The sequence below is a fragment of the Capricornis sumatraensis genome, chromosome 1 (assembly GCF_032405125.1).
Source record: "Capricornis sumatraensis isolate serow.1 chromosome 1, serow.2, whole genome shotgun sequence".
NCBI lineage: Eukaryota > Metazoa > Chordata > Mammalia > Artiodactyla > Bovidae > Capricornis > Capricornis sumatraensis.
The window spans coordinates 12,781,453-12,797,318 of record NC_091069.1 but is presented as its reverse complement, the minus strand read 5'-3'; the positions used below and the strand labels follow the sequence as shown (position 1 = coordinate 12,797,318).

The following is a 15,866-nucleotide window of genomic DNA, read 5'->3' as shown; positions in this document are numbered from 1 at the left end:
GTGCTGTATACCTGTTAGGTTCAGTTAGTTTATTGTGATGTTCAAGTCCTCTAATTCTAATTTATCTTCTGTCTGGTTGTTCTATTCATTATTGAATGTGGGCTATTAATTTTTCTAAGTATGATTGTAGAACTGTTTATTCTTCCCTTTAATTCTGTTCATTTTTGCTTCAAATATTTTGAGAGTCTATTACTAGTTATGTGAAAGTGAAAGTTGTTCAGTCCCATCGAATTCTTTGTGACCCCATGGACTATATATAGTCCATGGAATTCTCCAGGCCAGAATACTGGAGTGAGTAGCCTTTCCCTTCTCCAAGGGATCCTCCCAACCCAGGGATCAAACCCAGGTCTCCTGCATTGCAGGAGGATTCTTCCCTGATAGGTCAGTTGGTAAAGAATCTGCTTGGAATGCAGGAGACCCCGGTTTGATTCCTGGGTTGGGAAGATTCTCTGGAGAAGGGATAGGCTACCCAGTCCAATATTCTTGGGCTTCTCTTGTGGCTCAGCTGGTAAAGAATCTGCCCCAAATGCAGGAGACCTGGGTTTGATCCCTGGGTTGGGAAGATTCCCTGGAGGAAAGAATGGCTACCCACTCCAGTATTCTGGCCTGGAGAATTCCATGGACTATAGTCCATGGGGTCGCAAAGAGTTGGAAAGTTGAATGACTTTCACTTTCACTAGTTATGTAAATGTTTAAAAGTTTTTATAATCTTGCTCTATTGAACCTTTTTTTAATATATAATGACTTTCTTTGTCTCTTGTAAGTTTTTTAAAGTCTATTTTGTATAATCTTAATATAACCACCTGAAGCTCCCTTTTGGTTAGTACTTGCATAAAAATGCATAGAATATCTTTTTTTTAAAACCTAGTAATGTCTTTGGATCTAAAGTTGAGTATTTTCTAGATTGCATATTGCTGGAACATGTGTTTATTTTATCCCTTCTGCCCATCTTTTTTTTTCCCATCTCTGTCTTTTGATTAGAAAGTTCATGCCATTTACATTTAAAGACTGATAATGAGGAACTTATTTCTTCCATTTTGCTACTCATTTTCTATAGGCTTATAGCTTCTGTGTCTTTCATTTCTTCCATTACAGGCTTTTTTAATTTTTTTGTAGTGAAAACTTTTGACTTACCTCTTATTTCCTTCTGTGTATATTCTATAGACATTTCCTTTTTGGTTACCATGGGAATTACATTTAACAGCTCAAAATTGTAACAATTAAAATTGATACCAATTTCAGTAACAAGCAAAAACTGTCCTATATGGCTCTGTCTCTTCTTTGTTACTGGCTTTTACAGATTACATCTTTATACATTGTGTGTACAATAAATTAGACTAATATTTTTATGCATTTTCATTAAAATCATTAAGTAAAATGGAGGTAAATGATACCTAATGATTCTGTAGTTGCCTGTATATTTTTCTTCACCAGAGATCTTTATTTCTTCATATGACTTTTTTTTCTTTTTAAAATAAATTTATTTATTTTAATTGGAGATTACTTTACAATATTGTTGAGCATCCTTTCATTTCAACCTGAAGGATCCTCTTCATCATTTCTTGAAAGGTGGGTTTAGTGGTAATGAATTCCCTTAGCTTTTTTTTTTTTTAATCAGAAAATGTCTTGATTTCCCCTCATTTTTGAAGGACAGTTTTGCTAGAAATAGAATTATCCACCAAGAGTTTTTTTCATTCAGTTACTTTTATCAACCCACTGCCTTCTGGCTTCTAAGATTTAAGATGAGAAATTGTCTGATAATCTTACTGAAGATCCCTTGTATGTGATGAGTATTCTCTCTTGTTGCTTTCAAGATTCTCTCTTTTCTTTGGCTTTCTACAGTTAGATTATTATCTTTTCTTCCCTTTCTCTCTTCTCCTTTTGGGATACTTATAATGGTACATTGTTTCTCTTAATAGTGTCCTGCAGACCTCTTAGGCTCTATTTAGTGTTCACATTTCTTTTTTTTTCTCAGATGGAGTAGGAAGAACATGGAATCCATCTCTACCTAGGCAACAATTATACTGGCAGAAACTGTCTGAAGTAACTGTTTCGGAACTCTGGAGTCTATTTGAATGCTTGCATGTTCCAGGGGAAAATCTGGTTTGTCAACTGAGGTTATTTTCAGTCAAGGTGAGCCTTTATTGTGAATAGGTAGGAAACTATTCGTTCCTATCCCTCAACCCTGTTTATATTGCAGATATGGCTTGCTGGAGTCAGAGTGGGAAGTAAGAACCTTATTCTCCAAATGCTAGAGTTCTACATTTTATTTTTATTGAAGTATAGTTGATTTACTATATTGTGTTAGTTTCAGGTATACAGCAAAGTGATTCAGTTTTATATATATATTTTTTTTATTATGTTTTATTACAGGATTTTGAACATAGTTCCCTATGCTATACAGTAGGACTTTGCTGTTTATTTATTTTATATATAGTAATCTGTATCTGCTAATGCCCAATTCCTAATTTATCCCTCCTGGACCCCTTTTCCCCTTTGATAAACATGTTTTCTATGTCTGTGAGTCTGCTTCTGTTTCATTGATTAAGTTCATTTGTGTCATATTTGAGAATTCACATAAAGTGATATCATATGGCATTTAGACAAAGACATTAAAACAGCTGTCTTAGAGTTGCTCATCGAGCTAAAAGAAAACATGGATGAAGTCTGGAAAATAATGTACAAAAAATGCAAATATCATTAAAGAAATAGAAACTATAAAGAGGAACTAAAATGAAATTCTGGAGTTGAAAAGTACAACAGAGATAAGGAAAAAGAATTCATTTAGAGGGGATCAAAATATACTTTGGCCACCTGATGTGAAGAGTCAGCTCACTGGAAAAGACCTTGATGCTTGGAAAGATTGAAGGCAAAAGGAGCAAGGGGCAGCAGAGGGTGAGATGGTTACATAGCATCATCGGCTCAATGGACATGAGTTTGCACAAACTCCGGGAGATAGTGAAGGACAGGGAAGCCTGCTGTGCCACAATCCATGAGGTAGCAAAGAGTCATACATGACTTAGTGACTGAATAACAAAATCAGACTTGAGCAAGCAAAAGACAGAATCAACAAACTTGAAGGTATTTCCTTCCAACTCAGTTCCTTCCCACCCACCCCCCTCCCCCCACTTTCTTTTGCTTTAGTTCAGATGTTTCTAATCTGCCTAAGGTCAGAAAGTGATATTCAAAGTGTTCTATTTACTCCCTGTTTTCCCTTTTCTACTCCTACCAGAATGAACTTGTTTAAAATCCAAATCTGTTATTGGCACTATTCTTAGAAACTTCAAGGGCACCCTGTGTTTATAGATTGAACTTCATTTTCCTTATTTTAGCGTTTACGGACTTTTCCATTCTGGTTCCAGCTTACCACATCAATCTATTGAGCTTGAGATATAAATTCCATTTTCCAGGAAATATAAGGTCTAAGGAAACAAACTCAGTGACTTCTTGAGGAAACAACTGTTTAGATCCAGAAGACAGGAAATTTATACTTCAACTGGACTGATTTCTTCAATAAGCCAGTGTCTTTCCATTTTTTTTCTAAAGTACTAGATTAAAAAATACTTAAGGGACATCACAACCAGACATAGTGTGTGGGCCTGGACTGGATGCTGATTTGGGAAAATTAGCTGTAAAAAATATATTTTGGTCAATGGAAACTTTGACTATAGTTAGGTATTAGCTGAGAGGAAAATTTACTGAAATGATATTACTGATTTGGAAAAGCCAGCTGTAAAAATACTTTTAGGTTGTTAGAAAATTTGAATGAGATCTAGGAATTAGATGAGAGGAAAATTTAGTGAAATGCTAAGGCAGATACTGTTAGTTGAATACAGCAGACTGTTTATGTGAGTTCATTTTGAAAAACAATATATGGACACAAAGAAGACTGTGTTTTAAACTGTTAATATTTGTAGTGGGAATCTGATATTTTTATTTGAGGTTGTCCCTGTTTTGGATTTTTCTTCAGGACATACTCTAGTGATTCCGTAATAAAATTTTATTTAAAAGATTATGTTAAGATTTGTGTATGTATTGGGGAAATACATATGAATCAAGAAATACATGAAATGTATGGTCACCAAACTATTAAAAGTGGCTTTGTCAGAGTGTCGGGATTTCAGGAGATTTTGCTTTCTTTGTAATGTTATATCTGTTATTTAAATACTTTAAAATGGGTGTGTATTTCTGTTACATAACTGTGTAAGGAGAAGGAAGAAAGCTATTTTACTGTGGGAGTGCAGCCAAGTCTATTATAATAGACAAGTCACAAAGAGCACTGCAACAGAGCACAGCTTTTTTTTTTTTTGGCTGTGTCTGGTTGATCCACAGGAAAACTTTGCGAATGACTCATTTAGCCGGAAAAGAGTATACACGATTTGAATCAAGAAAATGAGGGAGAGGCTTTAGAATTATTTCATAAACTGTTAAGACTTAATTAGCACTTTTAATAATCATTATTTTTGTTTACAACTACATTGTAAATTCACTCAGGAGAGGGACTTTCAACTTCATTCTGTTGCTGTTGTTCTATCAGTTTTGTATGGCTTTTAAATAAAATCCCAGCCCCATCTTTGAATAGCACTCTGAAACAGTCTATTTTGTTCTATTTTGTGTGTCTCAAATGCCTCAAGGTAGTTGTGTTGTAGCCAGTCGCCCTTGATTTCAAAGTTAGAAAGTTTTGGCTTCTAGACGGAATCCTGTTCCTTAGGCTGGATTCCTTTGCAAAATGAGAAATATCATATCATTCTCAAGGTCTGTAGTAAAGCCAAGTGACATACCTATAAAGGAACCTACCTGTCGACAATTCCTGGCACTTTCTGCGCCCTCAATAAAGGCCAGGTGTGTTGGGTTATCATCATTAAGTGCGACTTTAGAAACAGCTTTTAAACGTTAAAGGTGAGGAAGGGATCCCTTGCTCTAGCACCAGTGACTTTGAGGTTGTACCCACCTTAGGCGCAACAGGTACTACCCAGCCTGCTACCCCCGCCAATCCTGCTCCCAGTCCCTGATGCAGCCACAGAGCCAGTTGGCCACCGCGCGCACGCTCCAGCCAGAGACGAGTCCAGCTCCCGACGAGCAGGCTCCGCGCAGGCGCAGAATACGGAGGCGGGCCAAAAGCCCAGGTGGGGTCCGCGGAAAGGAAGTACGTCCCCGCCGCCTGTCGTTGGGCCAGTGGGGCGACTCGGCTTTGCCAAGGGCCTATTAGGCAGGGCAGGAGGCGGGGCGGAGGGCGGAAGGAGCGCTCTCACGTGAGTAGGGGGCGGGGAGGGCGGGGGCTGGGCGGCTGGGGAGGCCCAGGCGGCGGAGCCTCCGGGACGGCGAACGGCGGGCGGCGGAGGAGGAGACGGCGGGTCGGGTAGGGCCGCGTTTCCCCTCCTCCTCCTCCCACCCACCAAGCCCAGGGGGCAATCCTCGGACGGTCCCTGCGGGGAGCCAACCTCTGTTCTTATCCCGCGGGGCTGGGCAGGCGAGACTGCCTTCAGCTCCCTCGACGAGCCGGGTTCTGAGGGGAGCAGTGATTGGGGGGAGGGGGAGCAGCGGCCCTGGGGGCGGGGGGGGGGAGGACGCATGCGCAAGCGGGAACGCTCGGACAGCCCCTGCCCAAACCGGTTCCCCCTGTCTGGGTGGGTGTATGCCTTCCCGGTGGTGCACTTGTGGCCGTCTCTCTCGCCCCCGCTGCAAAGCCGGTTTGCCTCTTGACTTTTTATGTTTGGAGAGAGGTCCTGTTGGAGAATTTGGCTGCTCCCTCCGCCTCAGTTTCTCCCCGTTGCTCGCTGGGCCTGTACCTGTGACTTAGGCTGGCTTCGGCCTCAAGCTAGCTTCCTGGGCTGCGCCTGATTTGAAAGGCTTGCTTTATTCTAGTGTCGGTCTACCATCTCGTGTTGGCCTTTCCATCTCATTTTCCCACCTGCTATCGAAGTGTCCCCAGTAGCCCCGTCTTCCCAGATTGTTTTAGGTGTCTGCCCTCAGTACCTCATTGCTGTATCGTGATTCCGAGCAGCCTAAAGGGCTTTAGGTGTTGAGCCCGAGGATCACGCCAGACTTCCAGGAGTTCGCTGTCCATTGCCTGGTGGTACTTTAGTGTCCCTTCTCTTCTAACATTCGGATTATCTGCAACTGCCTTTACAGTTATCTCCATATTTACGATTCCTTTATCTTGAAAGCAAAAGCCCTAGCAGACCATGCTATTAGTACGCTATAAGTGCCCCCATTAAATCGTCTTCCGACTTGAATTGGAGATCTTTCGAGGTTTTTTTGTTTGTTGTCAGTGGCGGGGGCGGGGAACAGGGTTTCACAATTCACTTAATGTTTTCATTCAAATAAACACCTGTGTTCACATACGTGGGACTGGAGTAGTAAGTCGCGAGTGTGTGTCTGTATCCCAGCTGCTTTGTTTAGGAGGAAAAAAAAAGGAAAGTGAATTGAACTGAGTTTGTCACATTAAAACTGAGGTTTAGAAAGTTGAAAAACTTAAGTTCCAAAGGAGTGCATGTTTTCGTTTTTAAACGAAGGACCTGTTGGCCTTAATTCTAGCGTGTATAAGGTGCTATTTTAATGTATATTTAAGGTTTTATTTGGGTTTACTTACTAAAACCTGAAAACGAGTAAGGGACAGAGTTGTTTAAAATCTTCCTTTGTAGACGGAAGATTCTGTTAATAAAATTTGAGTCCACGATTGATTTGTATTTATTAGTAATGGGTTCAATACGTATTATCAATTCAACTTTGTCATTAAAGTTGAACTATTGCTATGTTATGGGACACAGTTCCTTTTCGTTTCAGGTTTATAACTTAGTTTACAGTTAACTAGCTCAGCTCATCGGTATTAAGGTATATATTTGGGTAATTATTAACTGCATACAGTTTGGCTTTTTTTTTGCATAATTTTCTTGTTTTTACTTTTAAAAAATGTTAAGTATAGTTGATTTTGGCATAGTGCTCTATTAGCTTGCAAGTGTTTAACCTGGATAAAATTGTAGTTTAGTAGGACTGTAAAAGTGAAGACACTTGTTTCCTATCTCTTCTACTGCATATTGAAACAAGTGTATTATGCATGTTATCTACATAAGGGAACATGGTTTTTCATAAACATCTCAACCATACAGCCTTGGTTTCATTGAAGAAGTCGTTTTCTATTATTGAGTACGTTTCTAGCTAAACTTTACAGCCCAGATTCTTTTACTTAGACAAGTCATTATGTTTTATTGAGCACATTTTCAGTTGAAGTGTTTCCAGCTGACATGAAGCCTACTTTGAAGGTCTCACCATTTCACAGTGATTATTTTAACATGTGCCCTTTGAGTACCGGCTTCAGAAAATAATTAGTTTCAGTCAGTTCTACTGTGGTGTGTCTTTGTAGTTGCTGATGTGCTGAGTTTCTGACATAGGCTGCACAAGTGTTATCTTTGTGGTTGTCACTATAATCAGATACTACACTTTTCAAACATGTGAAATAAGTGAACGTAAAACTTAATCTTTCTTAGAGCTAGAACTCAAACATTAAAGAAGTGCTAATTTAACCAGTGTTCATAAAGCAAAGTTCGGCATGCATTTGGGTGCTTTGTATGTAACTGCCTTGTTTTATTGATTTTCCATAGTTAGATTCTAAAGAAAGAAAATCCAAGGCTAAGGACTTGGCTATCCATGGGTATACCTGATAAAACATAAAAATTCAACAGCTGTTTTCTTTTTCCATAAGATAGTTACCTGGTCTCCCCTCCCAGGCTCTCCAGTTTTTTGTTGATCTTAAGATCCCTATTCTTCAGAAAACTTGTAATCCAGAATAATACTGGATAGACACTTAAACTTACATTATAACCACTCTTGTTGACCCCTAACTGCCTTGTTTCTCTTCATGTGTAAAGACTGACCAAATATGGCAGTTTGCAAGTCATGAACAGTTTAGTTTATAGAGTTTAGCTTGGAAGTTTCCTCTTGCCAGAACAACTGTATTACTCTGAGGTAATCACCAGAACTTTTTGAAGGTTTTATTTTTCTATCAAGTAGAGTTCTATAAGGCATAACTTTTCCCCCAAATCCCCTTTTCTGTAGATCATAAAATAGTATAAATAAAGCCCTAAACTTCTTTAAGTTCATGCTTCGCATTAAATGGTATATATTACCTTGGCTCTAAAACATTTGAAGTATATTTTCTCAATTACGTAGCCTGCTGCTGAATTTGGAGGTTTAGGCTTCTTTGGAGTTAATGCATGGTTGTTACCTATCTCCAGTTAGTTGCATCAGCTTTTATGTAATAAGTCCCAACTCCTTGTCATCTGTTAATCTTTGTGGCAATAATTTTTTCTGCCTAATAAAATATGACATCTCTTAAGGTACATTAGCTAATTACTTTCTGTGATAACTAATAAAATGTTATTAACCCTTAAAGCTTAACAATAATTTGACTTTTTAAAATTTCTTTTCCTCATTTTCCCTTATTTATATACCCTTTGGTAGTTATAATCAAGAATCTTTGGTTATCTTATTTTCCAGCTTCTGAGGGTGGTCCTTGTGTCAGAAAAAGGAATTGATGTACAGAATATTTCTTTGGGAATGTATTTTAAATGTAGTCCTGGGTATTAAGAGATAGTATTTAAGGCTAAATTGGATTAAATGTTGGGTGTTTGTATAACACTACTGCTGCTGCTAAGTCACTTCAGTAGTGTCCAACTCTGTGTGACCCCATAGACGGCAGCCCACCAGGCTTCCCCGTCCCTGGGATTCTCCAGGCAAGAACACTGGAGTGGGTTGCCATTTCCTTTTCCAATGCATGAAAGTAAAAAGTGAACTATGAATTAATCATTTTAATATTTTTACTATAGATTAATAAACTTTCTTATGCCCTTGAAATACGCTGATGAACGGATTCCAGCAAGGTGAGAATAGAGACATGACATGTAAATCTCTTTTGCTGTGATACATGATTTCCTCTGGTATACCTGCAAAAGAGAAATGGTTACATCTTTATCATAGTTACCTGTTGAATTCTCTGTGAATTGATGAAAAATCTGATTTGTAACCTCAAAGGCTAATTCTTAGATAAAAAAACTGTTCCCTGACAGAAACATCTATTTGTTATTTTTATATTTTTGCTTTTTGGTTGTGAGTAAAGATCTTTTTAGACAAGTTTAAAAGCATCTGTGAGGAGGAGGAGGAGAGAGGAAGGTTCAAGAGGGAGGGGGACATATGTACTCTACGGCTGATTCATGTTGATGTTTGGCAGAAACCAACAAAATTCTGTAAAGCAATTATCCTTCAATTAAAAAATAAAGGTAAAAAAACAGAACTTGTTAACTATCCCCTAACAAAGAAATAATATATATTAAAACAGAAATCTCTGACACTAAATTGAGTATGTGTGAATTCTTTTATCTTACATGGTGCCTTGTGCTGTGAGTGAAAGTGCTCAGTAAATGTTTTTTGGTTGTCCACTCCACCATTCATCCCAGGGACGGTGGAGCCTGGTGGGCTGCCGTCTATGGGGTCTCACAGAGTCGGATACGACTGAAGCGACTTAGTAGCAGCAACCACCCCCGCCCCCTCATTCAACACTCTTAACAAATGTCCCACCATCCTTGTATAAATATGGACCAGGGCACTCATACATCAAAAGATTCAGAAAACTTCTGTGTCTTCTGTTAAACATTCATGGTTTGTCTTCACACATTCCCCTGAAAATCAGAGATCATGAAAAAGAGAAACCATTTTACTGCATTAATCTCAGGCTTTGGTCATCTAGCAAATGACTTGTTGGCTTGGCATTAAGTTCACCTGGTTTAAACATTTCAGCTCCAAATACAGACACGTTGGTATTCTAAATGGAATAGATTGATCTTTTTCACTATGTGTGAGAAGGAACTATATTGAGTAATTTCCTAAAAACAGGAGAAGTCTTTAGAAAATCCTGTATTGCTTAAAAATATTAGCTTTTATATTTATAGAACTGGTGTAAATTATATTATGCTTGGGAAATACATTCCAGAAAAAGTTAATACAGTTCAGTTCAGTCGCTCAGTAAGGTCTGACTTTGCGACTCCATGGACTGCAGCATGCCAGGCTTCCCTGTCCATCACCAACTCCCGGAGGTTGTTCAGACTCATGTCCCATCCAGTCGGTTATGCCGTCCAACCATCTCATCCTCTGTCATCACCTTCTCCTGCCTTCAATCTTTCCCAGAATCGGGTCTTTTCCAATGAGTCAGTTCTTTGCATCTGTTGGCGAGAATACTGGAGTTTCAGCTTCAGCATCAGTCTTTCTAATGAATATTCAGGACTGATTTCCTTTAGGATTGACTGGTTTGATCTCCTTGCAGTCTAAGGGTCTCTCAAGAGTCTTCTTCAACACCACAATTCAAAAGCATCTATTCTTTAGCTCTCAGCTTTCTTTATAGTCCACCTCTCACATCCTTATGTGACTACTGGAAAAACCATAGCTTTGACTAGACAGACTTTTGTCAGCAGTGTAATGTCTCTGCTTTTTAATATGCTGTCTAGGTTGGTCATAGCTTTTCTTCCAAGATGATTGTCTTTTAATTTCATGGCTGTATTCACCATCTGCAGTGATTTTGGAGCCCAAAAATATAGTCTGTCACTGTTTCTGTTGTTTCCGCATCTATTTGCCATGAAGTGATGGGACCAGATGCCGTGATCTTAGTTTTTTGAATGTTGAATTTTAAGGCAACTTTTTCACTCTCCTCTTTCACTTTCATCAAGAGTCTCTTCGGTTCCTCTTTGCTTTCTGCCACAAGGGTAGTGTCACCTGTTTATCTGAGGTTATTGATATTTCTTCCCAGCATCTTGATTCCAGCTTGAGCTTCATCCAGCCCGCCATTTTGCATGATGTACTCTGCATGTAAGTTAAATAACAGGGTGACAATATACAGCCTTGACGTACTCCTTCCCTTATTTGGAACCAGTCTGTTGTTCCATGTTCGGTTCTAACTGTTGCTTCTTGAACTGCATACAGATTTCTCAGGAGGCAGGTCTGGTATTCCTGTCTCTTTAAGAATTTTCCACTGTTGTAATCCACATAGTCAGAGGCTTTGGCATAATCAATAAAGCAGAAGTAGATGTTTTTCTGACATTCTCTTGCTTTTTCTATGATCCAAGGGGTGTTGGCAGTTTGATCTCTGGTTCCTCTGCCTTTTCTAAATCCAGCTTGAACGTTGGGAAGTTCACGCTTCATGTACTGTTGAAGCCTGGCTTGGAGAATTTTGAGCATTACTAGCATATGAGATGAGTGCATTTGTGCGGTAGTTTGAGCATTCTTTGGCATTGCATTTCTTTGGGATTGGAATGAAAACTGACCTTTTCCAGTCCTGTGGCCACTGCTGAGTTTTGCAAATTTGCTGGCATGTTGAGTGCAGCACTTTGACAGCATCATCTTTCAGGATTTGAAATAGCTCAACTGGAATTCCATCACCTCCACTAGCTTTGTTCATAGTGATGCTTTCTAAGGCCCACTTGACTTCACATTCCAGGATGTCTGGCTCTAGATGAGTGATCACACCATCATGATTATCTGGGTCATGAAGATCTTTTTTGTATAGTTTTTCTGTGTATTCTTGCCACCTCTTCTTAATATCTTCTGCATCTGTTAGGTCCATACCATTTCTGTCCTTTATTGGGCCCATCTTTGCATGAAATGTTCCCTTGGTATCCCTAGTTTTCTTGAAGAGGTATCTAGTCTTTCCCATTCTATTGTTTTCCTCTTACTTCTTTGCATTGATTGCTGAAGAAGGCTTTCTTATCTCTCTTTGCTATTCTTTGAAACTCTGCATTCAAATGGGTATATCTTTCCTTTTCTCCTTTGCCTTTAGCTTCTCTTCTTTTCTCTGCTATTTGTAAGGCCTCCTCAGACAACCATTTTGCCATTTTGCGTTTCTTTTTTTTTGAGGATGGTCTTGATCACTGCCTCCTGAACAACCTCATGAACCTCCATCCATAGTTCTTCAGGCACTCTGTCTATCAGATCTAATCCCTTGAATCTATTTGTCACTTCCACTGTATAATCATAAGGGATTTGATTTAGGTCACACCTGAATGGTCTAGTGGTTTTCCCTGCTTTCTTCAATTTAAGTCTGAATTTGGCAATAAGGAGTTCATGATCTGAGCCACAGTCAGCTCCCGGTCTTGTTTTTTGACTGTATCGAGCTTCTCCATCTTTGGCTACAAAGAATATAATCAATCTGATTTTGGTGTTGACTGTCTGGTGATGTCCATGTGTAGAGTCTTCTCTTGTGTTGTTGGAAGAGGATGTTTGCTATGACCAGTGCATTACAAACCAGGTCATGTAATTTCACTACTTATATGGATTACTTCGAGTAGTCAGATTCATAAAGACAGAAAGTAGAGTGTTGGTTGCCTGGGGGAATAGGAATTGGAATTTAATAGGTACAGAGTCTCAGTTGGGGAAGATGGAAAAGTTCTAGGGATAGGTTGTGGTGATGGTTGCACTAAATGTAAATATACTGAAAGCCATGAAACTATACACTTAAAAATGGCTAAAATGGTAAAACTTATGTGTAAAGATTGATTTTTTTAAATCTTTTTTTAATTAAGAAAGCTTTTGACTGAGTTATATGTCTTTAAGGTATCTTTAATGGTTCATCTGAAATCAAGCTGAAAGAGTCACTTCATAGTTTAAAGAAGTTAATTGTGACAGACATTATGGGTTAAAATTTGCCTAACAGTGACTTTTTTGTAAGCTGGTTTTTCTTGCCTATATGTGCTGTAGGCCCAAGATGGTTAAGTTTCATTTTCTTTCTGGTTTTTAAAGCTAAGCTAAAATTATTTGGAAGGCTTAAAGTAATAGGTTCTCTAAGCTCACTAAAATAATTCAAAGACTCAGTCACCAGATTCAAAAGTCAGACTTAAATAAAGACACCTCAATTGTTTAGCAATTAGTGGTGGTGGAAAAGAATTTATTTTTCTAAAGACAGGATGATTTCTCATGGAGTTTTGTTAGATTCATGCCACTCTTCCCAGGGATATGTTGCGAGAAGTTCATATGATGTGCAGGGAAACAAACCTCAAATCCAGGAAAAAAGCTGAGATTAATATCATATGATTTTAAAATACAACATCTTTGTAGTTGTTTAATTTTATTGAGCTACAGACCCACAGGAATTGGCCTGCTAAGCATCTTTGGGACTTGACTTGTCCCAAAGCAGCATCTTTGCTGCTTTCTGACTTGTCCTTTACTGAACAGAGAGTAATCTTATCAGATCTGTGTTTTAGAAGAGCACAACTGGGAACAACATAGAATATGGATTGGAATGGGTAGAGAATGGTACTAGAACAACAAGGAGGAGAGATGCATTCCTGAAAAGGACAGGCACCTTGATCCCTGGGATCAAGTTGTCTCTCTGAACTTAAGCATTATTGAGCCATTCTAAGCCTCAGTTTGTCATATGAAGTTCATACCTATCTGGCAAGGGTAGTATAAAGATTAGTAACAATGCATGTAAAGCTTCTAAGTACTATGTGGGGCATATAATTGATACTCAGGAACTGGTAAGTAATGTTCTTTAAATTTAGCAAGATTATTTAAGTATCATCCATGTGTGCGTACATGCTAAGTCGCTTCAGTTGTGTTCGACTCTTTGCAACCTGTGGTCTGTAGCCTTTTAGGCTGCTCTGTCCATGGGATTCTCCAGGCAAGAATACTGGAGTGGGTTGGCATGCCCTCCTCCAGGGAATCTTCCCGATCCAAAGATTGAACCTGTGGCTTCTGCATTGCAGGCTAATTCTTCTAACACTGAGCCACTGGGGAAGCCCAAGTATTATCTTTAAGACTCCCTAAAGCTGTACTCATTTTTTTCACTAGTGGAGCAACAGAAATGATGGGGATTGGGAGGGAAGTGATGAGAGAATGTTTGGGTTCAGAGGGAATCCAAGATTTGGCTCAGTGGTGTTTAACTGCTTTTCACAGTAGGAAACTTAAAGAAGAGTTAGTCAGGCACAGTCAAGGTAGTTGTGGTGGTTTTGTTTTGTTTTTTGTTTTTTTTTTTAGTTTCTATCCCAGTCATTCATATCTGCACCCCCAGACGTGCTTGTAGTGTAGCATTTTTGTCATTTGTCTATCTCACGGTCCATAAACCCTGCCACTTAAACACTGAACAAGTATTAGCCATCCAGTCACATTTATTGAATACTGCCATAAACAAGCATATGGAGATAATATAAGTAAACCCTTAGAGATTCCTATCCAAAAGTAGTTAGTTCAAAGGGACTATGTGTGCTCATTGTATTCCCGGTGTTTACTGTGGTGGTTTATACTAAATAATTGTTTCTGAAATGAATGATCAATATAGTGTAGGAGAAAAGAGGTATAACATTTTACTGTGTGATAAATGTAATTCTGTGATAGAATTAAAAAGCAAGCAAACAAAAAGCCTTAGGAGCCCTAGAGGGAAATAAGGATTATTTTAGGAGGGAAAAGGAGGTTAAATATTTGATTGTATCACTGTGTTGCTTGTGGGGGAGTAGGACTAATTGGAGAAATGAAGACACATTCCGGGCTTAAGAAATGGCATGAGCAAAGATTTGAAAGCATAAAAACGCATGGCATAATTGGAGTTGCCTGGTATGGTTTGATAGAGGGAGATCAGACTAGAATGAGAGATTGGCTCCAGATTTTTAAGAATTAATGATAGAAAGAACTTGGATTTTTCTGTTTTCAGTCAGGAGCAATCCAAGGAAGGGGTCGGATATGTGATCAAATCTGAATTTTAGAGATTAGCTATGAGGCCTTGATAATGACTAGAGAGAGTCTAGAAAGAGAGACTTATGTTGTAGCAAAGTTGAAAGAGAATAAAATACAAGAGAGTGACATGAAAGATGGCAAAGAACAGATTTGGGATATATTTTGGAACTAAAATCTATTAGAATTCCAAGGGAGAATGAAAAAAGGAGTCAGGGATGGGGGGGGATGCATTTCCATCTTGAATAAGTGGTTATTAACCACTGATAAGAAAGCTATGAGGAAGAATATGCTTGTGTGAAGATGGGCTCTGCTTTGGATATATAGAGTCGATTTTGAGATGGGCATGGGATACATGTAGCAGATACCACCTATGTATTCTCATAACACCATATGCATACCTCTTAGTACACCAGGCACTATACTGTAATTACTTGTTTGCTTGTCCATGTTCTCTACTATAAGCCTGTCCAGGGTAAAGAGTACCTTTCCTCAACATAACACTATACCTAGTGCCTGGCTCATAACAGATACTCAGTACTGAATAGGTTAAAAAAAAAGAAAAAACCATAGAACAAAACACATGAAATTAGGGAGAAAAACAGGGTTACAGTATCATCAGCATACAAAAAAAGTTACAACACAGGAAGTACTGAGATAGCTAGGGGCATGTATGGAAGGAGAAGGAGGACAGGATGAATTTTGAGTGGGCAGGGATTTTCCTGGTTGTTCAGTGGTGAAGACTCCACACCCTCAATCAGTGCACTGGTAGTCGGTTTGATCCCTGGTCAGGGAACTAGATCTGTACAGCCAAATATTTCTTTAAAAAAGTAAGGAGTGGGCAGAGAAAAAGGAACTTGAAAGACAAATGATAAAAGGTGCTGGAGGTGGAAAATGGAAGCAAAGAGAGTTTCACAATAAGGAAATGATAAGCATTTTCATTTATTTCAGCCAGTGGAAATAAGATGAGAACTGAAAAGAATTGTTCATTGTTGATTTTTATTTGTTTATATATGTATGTGTGTCTATACACACACATATGTATTTTTTCCTTTTTGAATGGATGCTCAGAGTGTTAAAACACCTAACGTCACATAGACAAGGTTTGAATTCAGTTTTTAAAAGAGGTTTAGTAAGGATTGGTGAGAGTTACAGTAGCC

At 38.8% G+C, this 15,866-nt stretch overlaps 1 protein-coding gene across 2 annotated transcripts in view; it reads left to right on the top strand.

Annotated features, from left to right (window-relative positions):
• The first annotated feature begins 2,045 nt into the window (after positions 1–2,045).
• RABGAP1 (RAB GTPase activating protein 1) overlaps positions 2,046–15,866 on the top strand; it is a 155,545-nt gene continuing 141,724 nt past the window's right edge. For both annotated transcript variants that reach the window (XM_068985711.1, XM_068985702.1), the window contains exon 1: positions 2,046–2,133. The gene's annotated coding sequence lies outside the window, so the exon portion shown is untranslated. The remainder of the gene's footprint in view (positions 2,134–15,866) is intronic.